This window comes from Canis lupus, chromosome 1 (genome assembly GCF_048164855.1).
Source record: "Canis lupus baileyi chromosome 1, mCanLup2.hap1, whole genome shotgun sequence".
NCBI lineage: Eukaryota > Metazoa > Chordata > Mammalia > Carnivora > Canidae > Canis > Canis lupus.
In genome coordinates this window covers 3,103,162-3,113,633 of record NC_132838.1, presented here as the reverse complement: position 1 = coordinate 3,113,633, position 10,472 = coordinate 3,103,162, and positions in this window count along the sequence as shown.

Sequence of the window (10,472 nt, the reverse complement as noted above, 5' to 3'; positions counted from 1 at the left end):
GGCAAAAAGGTGTAAGAGGACCTCAGGAGAACAGGGGAAGTTAGGGTTCATCCCAAGGCAACACTGCCTGGGATGGTAGGAGAGGGTGTGTTCAGGCTGGGAGGGCTTCCTGGGCACAGTGGTGATGGGCTGGGGCCTGAGTCCCAGGAGAGGCCCCCAGGGTAGATGCCGTGAGAAAAGTCCTGAAGATTGGGGAGCTAGGGAACAAGGGGGGCTGGGGTTTGCAGAGCATGGGGTGCCTGCAGAGAAGTTGGGGGGAAAGCCAGAAAGGCAGGTTGGGGCAAATGCATAGAGTTTGAAATTGGGATTCATTTGACCCAGTGGAACCAGTTCACAAACAAATCCTGAATGAGAGCATCCTCTGTTGGGAGCAATTTTATTTTATTCAGCACCTTCCAAGAGCTAGGTGGTATTCTAAATTCCATTCCCTGCACCTCCCTCCTACCTCTGGGGGGCTCACATCCCAAGGGCAGGCCTGGGTAGACAGGTAGACAGATGTAATAGTATGTCAGGAGCTGTGCAGACCTGTGCACTTGGGGCCACTGTAGGGGAAGTAGTTGACTCGCCCTGGTGTGTGGATGAACATGGGTGCAGGAAGTGTGTGAGACCGGGTCCTGTGAGATGAGTGGAGGCATTTCAGGCCAGGAGGCCGGGAGCAAGCTCTGCAGACCCAGGCTAGGAGCAAGTGCCCCAGACAGAGGCCGGGAGCAAGCAGGCCGGGCGAGGCTGGAGGTTGCAGACACCATGGAGTCTGAGGGCGGGCACCACGCTTGGGCAACTGGAAGCCAGACGAGCGGGCATCTGCAGGCTGCCCTTGCAGGGTTGAGCCCTGTGTGTAGAGTCTGGGGAGTATCTGTGGAGAATCATTCTCTCTGAGACTTACAGGTTTGGGAGCACCAAGCTGGGAGGGGCAGTTGCAAAATGCAGCTGGCAGCCACTGGGAGTGGCTTCAGAACACTGAGCACACAGGGCAGGTAAGCCCCAGGAGGGGTGAGCCTGGATGAGTGGAGCCCAGGTCTGTGGCACCCTGTGAGCTGGGGCTGCTCTGGTGAGGGCAGTATGACACCCCGAGCATCAGCCCAGGTGAGGCCACATCGGTGAGGCAGATGGCCTCTGTTTGCTGGCCGGTGCTAGGAACCCCTTCTTCACCACCTGGGCCCTGCCGGAGTCCTTCTGCTCCAGGTAGAAGGATGGAGAGGCAGTCCATAGGTGCCGGTGCCCACCTCTGTGCATCGTCCACCCCACCCCGAATCACCGACAAGCCAGGGTATGTGACAAGCCCTGCTCACAGCCTCATACTGGGCACCTCAGGCCGTGCTCTGTCCTTGCAGACGCGAGCCGGTAAACTCAGTGGAGATGGAAGGCAGCTGGGTGGGTACTGGTCTGGAGGCCATAGCAGGTGTGCACCCTGTTCGGGACCCAGAGCAATACCAGCCCTTCTGGGGGAGCAGAGCAAGCAAAACTGCTGAATTACAGTCGGTAGACTCACTGCCTGCTTAGGAGGGATAGGAGGAGGAAAAAAACTTCAGAAGGTCTGTTGGCCAAGGGTAAGGACTGCTGATTGTGGAGGTGAGGGTGGAGGGAGACAGAGTGGCAGGTACGGACTGGTCACACAGCAGCCCACTGGCCAGTGTCTCTCTGTCTGCATTTACCTGCTCCATGACACCAGCCTTAACTGCTGAAAATTCTCAGATGTTTATCAAATATTGACCTCTCCTCTGAGCTACAAAAATAGGCATATTGCACCATCTGTGTGACGTTTCTACTTTTAAGACTCAACAAAACCTTCAATGCAGAGTCTCTGTCTAACTGAATTCATCATCTGTTATCTGGGTGACAAGCAATCACCCGCTCAGTCGCTTCATCTGGCTCATTAGAACGTGTCCTGGGAGCTGGGCCCTCCCTCAATCACCCAGGCAACCCCACCTTGGGCTAATTGTGTCCACCGGGAATCTGTCCACCTCCTCTGCTTTGCTGCCACCCGCTGCACATGGGCTGTGATGGTCTCCTACCAGGACACTAGGGACCCTCCTAACTGGCCTCTCTCCCTTTCTTCCTACCCACCTCCACTCAGTTCTGCCCTCCACACCACAATCATCCTTGTAAAATGGAATCTATTAGGCCAGGAACCATGACAGGAGCAGAACACAAGCATCAAAAGAGGCTTAATGTAGAGTTAGGTTCTTTCAAGATTGTCGCAAAACCTGGAAAGCAGACGTTGGGGCGAATCCACACTGTGGTGACCCGGATATCTGAAAGCAGCTGCTGTCACATAGATCATATTTGGGTCCCCACAGGGAGCTGTGGGGAGTGCCATGTGCACCACAGCCACCCCTGGTGGTGGAGCTCACTGACCGCTGCCAGAGCCTGCCTCCCTACCACATCCACACGCCATCACCCTGAAGCCTGGTCCTAGGGCCATGAGAGAATGCGTCACCAGCTTTGTCCCTGAGGGGAGAGCAGAGAGGGATACCTACACAGGTGTTTGCTCTGTTCTATGATCATCTCCCAGAAGTGCTCTTTAACTGGGAGTTTGGTGAAGACGAGGGAAGAATTTGCTAAGAGTGATGAATCCACACATGGCATGAAAATGTGGATGATTCAGAAGATGCCATGAACCCCAAGGCTGGTCTGCAGTCAATGATGGGCTGGTGGCGAGTGTGGTGAGGCAGCTTCGGGAATAGTCTGGGACTGCTGTGCACCCCCCCCCACACACACACACCTGGGCAAGGAGGCCAGCTCCCACATAAGGGCCCTTCTAGCAAACTCATGTTCCGTACTCGTGTATCTTCTCCCTGCTGAATCCTCCCCACCCCCCATGGCTTCTGTCTAAGCTGTTGTAGGTGGCGGACAAGGTTCTGATACCCTATAGCTCCCTTCAGGTCCTCTGTGCCCTCGGGACCTGCACCCAGGGTCTGGTAGACAGGTGTGCGTCCCCTTGCTGGAGTCAGTGAGTTCATGCTGTGGTGAAGGAAGCCTGGTTGCCAAGAAGTGTCTCTTCCTGATTGGATTCCAGAGAGAAAAGAGTTCTATTTTGAGTAGACCCATAAATGCTCTAAAGCAAGATGAGAAATGCCTTCTATTGGCTTCCTGAGGCAAGGCCAACTTTCTCTGGTAATTCCCTGTATGCCCAATATTTGTGGACATCAGCAGACAGGGGGCATGCAGGACAGTACAGGGTACCACCTCCATCCTTCCCATGTGGCAAAGGAGAAAGGCATTTACAGAAACAACTCTGACCGAGAGCAGGTGTATACTGCCGGGGAGCCTAGGCCGACTCTGCAGGCCCAGCGAGTCACCGTCAGAGGGATTGGCAAGGCTCCCAGAGCTTGGAATAAGTGTCGCTCTGTCTTCAGACAACATACATGGGGGAAGGAGATGAGGAAATATTTTTCATTAATTAGCTTATGATAAATTCTAACAGGACTTCAAATTATTATGGACTGATGGAGTGGATAAATTAATCATTCTTGAACTTGGTTAATGAGTATGTGGAATGCTCTGCATGCTGGAAGTTTTCCATGATAATAGGTTAAAAATAAATACGTGAAAAAAAAATTAGAAGAAAAAATTCTAGTAGGAAATTCAAATATTAACTCAATAATTTTAAAAGGGTCAGAATATTTATCGCCTGGTGATGTAGGAGAGGTGCCTTGTGCATACTCAATGCCATGAATATCCTTTGTTTTTAAAAAACACTACGAAAAATTATCAATAGGAATCTTACAACTTAAAGATTTCTAGGAAAACTGAAATGTAAAACAATATTTTAAGATCTTTCTTATTATATGTTCATGTGCTATATCAATAGTATCTCTTATTCTAAATGATATCAATTTTTATCTAAATTAACATCTTTTTTCTAAGGAAATCATTGTTGTTAAGGAAAGGGTTGACACCAGGAGATGCTTACTTCTAGAGAGGTCTCCCAAGCCCAGATTTTGTGTTCATGGGAAATAAAATAAGGGCATTATGCTGAGTGAAATAAGTCAATCAGAGAAACAATTATAGGATCTCACTCATATGTGGAATTTAAGAAAAAAAAAAAAAACAGAAGATCACAGGAGAAGAGAGGAAAAAAATAAAACAAGATGAAATTAGAGAAGGAGACAAACCACAAGAGACTGTTAACCATAGGAAACAAACTAAGGGTCCCTGGAGGGGAGAGGATGAGGGATAGGGTGACTGGGGGATGGGCATGAAGGAGGGCATGTGATGGGATAGCACTCGGTGTTATAAAAGACTGATGAATCACTGACCTCTACCTCTGAAACCAATAACACATTATATGTTAATTAATTGAATTTAAATAAAATTTAAAAATAAAAAAAAGGTGGGAAAAAAGAAGTAATCCAGCATAAATACAATGTAGTATATAACCTACAAGGAATGTTACTACAATATAGACGAATGAACTTCAAAACACTATGTTAAGTGAAAAAGGTCAAAAATAAAAGACCACGATACTATACGTATCCATTTTTGTGCAATGTCAAAAAAGACAAATCTGTAGAAATAGAAAGTAGATTAGTGGTTTCCTACAGCTAAGAGTGAAAATGGAAATGACTACAAATGAACACCATGTTTCTTTTTGAAGTGATAGAAACATTCTAAAATTTGATTTGGTGATGATTGCACAATTCTGTAAATATAGTAAAAATCACTTAAAATGGGTGAATTATAAGGCATGTAAATTATATCTCAATAAAGCTGTTAAAATAAGTAAAAAAAAAAAAAAGCCTAATTTTCTGCAGATTCAGGTTTGGTGGCCACTAGAGGGCCCTGTGGATAAGAGAAAATTCTTAAAATCATAGCTTTTGAAGCTGTTTCAAACATATGCCATTTTGCCAATTATAATCTCTTGGAGATTTTGGCTTAATACTCAGAGATAACTTATTTTTATGGAACTAAGCTGTAGTAAAGTCTAAATATTTACAGATACTATGTTTGTTCTTATTTCTTGCCTGATTGTTAATAGTTACTCTGAAAAATGTTTACACTAAAATAAATCTTTGTCCTTTTCTTTATTAGGAGTTACAATCTAATTATTCTTAGATTTGAAATTTTTTGATGAATCAATGCCTTGTTGATAGTTCAAACCTCAGATCTTTCATAATTCAATACTAATCCAAGATGACTTTGAAAGACATTAATAGCAGCGTATGACACACAGAATATGAATTTAGATGGGATCTGCACCCAGTCCTACAAATTTCAATATTGACTTCTCATATAATTTTAGATGGCAGAGGAAAATGTGGAGTGAATTTCAGAGGTATTTGTTTTTTACATAAACATCAGCATATGTTTATATCCATCAATGTATTTAAACAAGAAGGATTTTGAATTTTTAGTGTTGATGTTACGAGTTCCACGGAAAGAAGAGAGGAGCCATCACCCAGTATCACTACCATATATTCTCTAAAACATCAAGTTTTCAATTACAAGTATGAGGCATACAAAGAAACAGCCCCTCCTAGACACAGGGAAGGGCTGAAGCATATTGCCTGGGACAGCGATCTGACTCCAGATTTCAGAGACAAAGATTTCCAAGCAGAACTTATAAATATATCCCAATAACTTAAGATATTAAAAAAATTAAAAAAGAAACATATGATGGCAATGATAATCAAATGGAGAATACCAATATAAGGAGATATAAGTTATATAAAAAACATAAGAGATGGAAATACCAGATTTCGGAAGCACAATAACTGAGTTGAAAAATTCACTAAGGGGCTTAACGGTAGATTCGAATTAGAAAAAAAAAAAAAAAAAGAATCAGCAAACTTGAGGATAGATCAATAGGTATAGAATCCAAAGAAAAGGAGAGGAAAATGGATGAAGCCTCAGAGACACATGGGGCATGGTTAGTGCAGCAACATCATGTACTAGCAGCACCAGAAGGAGAGCTGAGAGGAGAGGTTGCAGAAAAAATATTGAAAAAGAAATAATGGAAGCCTGACCTGGAAGCCTGGCCAGACCGACCAATCAAGGCATAGAGTCAGGCCAGTGGCATCTCTCAACTTCAGACAAAATTGGAAGAGGAACCAAACACTGTTCTGGAGCCCAAGAATGCAATGACTGATATGAAGAATTCAACAGAGAGCTTCAGGCTTGGCCAAGCAGTGGAGAGGACCAGTGAAATTGAAGAAAACTCATAAAGAAAACCAATCAAAGAAGCAAAAAGAAGAAAGAATGAAAAAAGTGAAGAAAGTCTACAGACACCAATAAAAGAAACGATTTACTTATTGTTAGAATTCCAGGGCCGGAGTGGGGGAGAAAGGGATAGAAAGCATAATTGAAGAAAGAAGGGTGGAGTGGCACCTGGGTGGTTTAATCTGTTAAGCAGCCTGACTCTTGATTTCAGCTTTGGCCGTGATCTCAGGGTCATGAGATTGGGCCCCACATAGGATTCCATGCTCAGCACAGAGTTGGCTTGTCTCTCTCCCTCCCTCTCTGCCCCCTCCCATGTACACTGTCTCTGCTGCTTTCTCTTTCAAATAAATAAATAAAATATTAGAAAAGAGAAGTAATGATGTAGAATGTCCTAAATATGGGGAGACCTCAAAAAGTTTCAATCCCAAAAAATCTTCTCCAAGGCACATTATGACATAGCATCCAAAATCAAAGAAAAAAAATTTAAAAGCAGCAACAGAAAAATTAATTTCTCACATACAAGGGAACACCCAAAGGGTATTAGCAGATGTCTCAGCAGAAACTTTGCAGGTGGGAGGGAGAAGGACAATGTCTTCAACGTGCTAAAATAAACAAACAAAAAAACCTGCCAACCAAGAATATTTTACCTGGCAAAGTAATATTTCAAAATGAAGAAAAGACTTTCTTAGACAAATGGAAGCTAAAGGAGTTTGTCATGAGACTTGCCCTACAGGAAATGCTTCAAGGGGCTCTTCCAGTTGAAATGAAAGGATGCTGACCAGTGACATGAAAACGTATTAGACATACAACACACTGGTAAAGTGAGTACAAAGTCACATTCACAACACTCCAATAATGCCATATGGCAGTGTGGTAATCACTTATGCCTAGCGTAAAGGTTAAAGAACAAGAGTATTAAAAAAAACTATAGCTGCAGTAACTTTAATAGATATGCAACATAAAAAGATGTAAACTGTGATAAAAGATAGGGGGCATAAATGGGTTGCATCGTTGTATGCAAAGTTGTTACCAGCTTAAAATAGACTGGTATTTCTATAAGATGCTTTATGTAAGACTCATAGCAGCCGCAAAGGAAAAGGTCAAGGAGACATGAGAAAGATAGAAGGGCACCAAAGCATGCACACCGTGATGGAAAATCACCAAATCACAAACAGGAAAAGCAAAAGAGGAAGAAAGGAATAAGGGAACCAACTGCAGGACTGCCAGACAACAATAAGACGCAGTAGGAGTTCCTTCCCTATCAGTTATTTTACATGTAAATAGATTAAATTCTTCAATCAAAAGGCAGAATGCTAAGTGGATAAAAACGAGATCCAACTCTTGCTGCCTACAAGGGAGTCACTTAGGCTTCAAGGATCATAGGCTCAGAGTGAAGGGATAGGAAATGATAGCCCTCTCAAGAGAAGCCAAAAGGGAGCAGGAGTAGCTATACTTACACCAGAGAAAATAGACTTTGAGTAAAAAACTGTAACCAGAGGCAATAATGGTCTTTGTATAATAATGAAGAACTCAGTTCATCAAAAGCATATAACAATTAAAAATGTGTGTACATAATGTCAAAGCACCTAAATACATTAAGCAAATAATAGCAAATCTAAAGCAAGAAATAAGACAATATAATAATAGTAGGTAACCTTAACATCCAACTTTCAACAAAGGAAGGCCATCCAAGCAAAAAATCAATAAGGAAATTTTGGACTTGAGCTATACTTTAGACCAAGCAGAGCCACCTGGCATACATAGAATATCTCATCTAACAGCAACAGGATACATATTCTCCTCATGTGCAGATGGAATGTTAACTGGGATAGATCAAATGTTAGAGCACAAAACAATTTGTAATGATTTTAGTAAGATTATCTTATTATTTAATAGTTTATCTTATTATTTAATAAGATTTAATAAGAAATCTTATCAAGTATTTTTTCTGATCACAACAGTCTGAAACTAGAAATCAGTAACAGGAAGAAAACTGTAAAATTCACAAATACATAGAAATTAAACAGCCCACTCCTTAATAACCAATGGTTCAAAGATGAAATTAAATGAGAAATTAAAAATCATCTTGAAATAAGTAATAATGAAAACAAAGTGTAACAAAACTGATAAGATGCAGCAACTGCAGTTGTAGGAAGTTTAGTGTTATAGATATCTACCTACATCAAGAAAAAAGGAAGATCTCAAATAAATGATGTAACTTTACACCTAAAGAACTAGAAAAAGAGGAACAAATACAGTTACAATTTGCAGAAAGAAGGAAAAAACAAAGATCAAAGAGGAAATAAGTGAAACAGAACATAGGAAAACAAAATATTAATGAAACTAAGAGTTGGATTTTTGAAAAAAATAAGTGAAATTGACAAACTTCTAGCTTGACTTACCAAGAAAAAAAAAAACCCAAAGAATTCAAATGAATAAAACCATAAATGAAAGAGAAGACATTATAATTGACACGACAGAGAGACAAGGGGTCATAAGAGACTATTCTGAAAAATATATACAAGCCAACCAACTGGATAATGTGGAAGAAATGAATAAATTCCTGGAAAATCCAGGAATTAATTATCCACTAATAAGTGGATAATTCCATGAATCATAAAGAAATGGAAAACCTGAACAGACCAATACCAAGAAAGGAGATTGAATCATTATTAGAAGCATCTCAACAAGAAAAGCCAAGATCAGTTGGCTTCACAGGTGAATTCTACCAAACATTTAATGAAGAATGACAATCCTTCTCAAACTCTTTCCAAATATTGAAGGAGAAGGAACACCTCCAACCTCATTTTATGAAGCCAACCACCAAAGATGAACAGAGAAGGATCTCAAGGTTTAAAAAATGGGTGCTTGGCAGAGTGAGGTAGGCCAGTGAGGAATGAGAACTAGAGACCCTATCTCTCTAAAGAGAGCCCTTTATCTGAGGCTCTTATTTATGAAGAATATTCCTCAGCCATTAGAAATGACAAATACCCACCATTTGCTTCAACGTGGATGGACCTGGAGGGTATTATGCTGAGTGAGGTAAGTCAATTGGAGAAGGACAAACATTATATGGTCTCTTTCATTTGGGGAATATAAAAAATAATGAAAGGGAATAAAGGGGAAAGGAGAGAAAATGAGTGGAAAATATCAGAGAGGGAGACAGTACATGAGAGACTCCTAACTCTGGGAAATAAACAAAGGGTAGTGGAAGAGGTGGATGGGGGGATGGGGTGACTGGGTGACAGGCACTGAGGAGGTCATTTGATGGGATGAACACTGGTGGTATTCTATACGTTGGCAAATCGAATTCCAATAAAAAATATACAAAAAAAAATGAAGGGTGTTTTAGGGTCTAGTAGGAGAGAGAGGGAGAATAAAATAAAATCAATAAAAAAATTTAAAATGCTAATTAGTTGACTCTATTATAGGACTAAAAAATTATAACAATCCTTAAATACCAGGATCCAAATATAGATCCAGTTCCTGAAATGGCTGCTAATTGACAGTCTGGGTTTTCTAGAATTTACTGGATGCTGAACTATATGGATAGCAGTACTGGATATGTTAGTATAAAAATTTGGAATACATGTTTTAATTTTGTACCTTCTGTTTTTAAATTTGGAGATAACACATTGTAGACTACTTGGTCTGGCACCAGATGAGTGCATTATAGTCTATTCTAGCTGTGGCTCATCTGTGTGCCTTGGAGTGATTTCAAGTTTCACAGAATCTCTGTGTGCTGAAAATACTCGTGTCTCCCTTGTGGATCAGATGAAACAATGTTTATGAGATATATCTTTTGTAAGTCTGTGTACAAAATAAATGTCCTTCTATTGCCTAGTTGATTTCTTTGGACCATCTCTCTTATTTTTCATCCATTTGTGTTGTGTGTGTGCTAACGTTTCAATTTTTACAACCCCTGTCTCTGTCTGTCTTTCTCTCTCTCTTTCTTTGGCTCATAGGTTGTCCTCTCTTTTACAGCCTTTGGATATGAAGCCAACTTGATATTTTCTCTAGACTTTTTACCATCAGCTTTTAGGAAAGTCTAATGCTCATGTACTTGTGTTACATGTATAACTAATAGTTGGGGAACATCGTCAATTTCTTCCAAGTCTCTTGTGGCTATCATATCACCAAACACTACTTGGTTATTATTTTTCCAAGAGTAACAATAGTCTTCTGTGTTATTGTCTTCTGAGAGTTCCTGGTTATCTTAATTGGTCCATTAAATCTGCTTCTCAGAAGTACTATTTGGGTAAAATTCTTCTTTTCTTTCTGATTTCAGTTTAAACATGTATATACCCAACAAC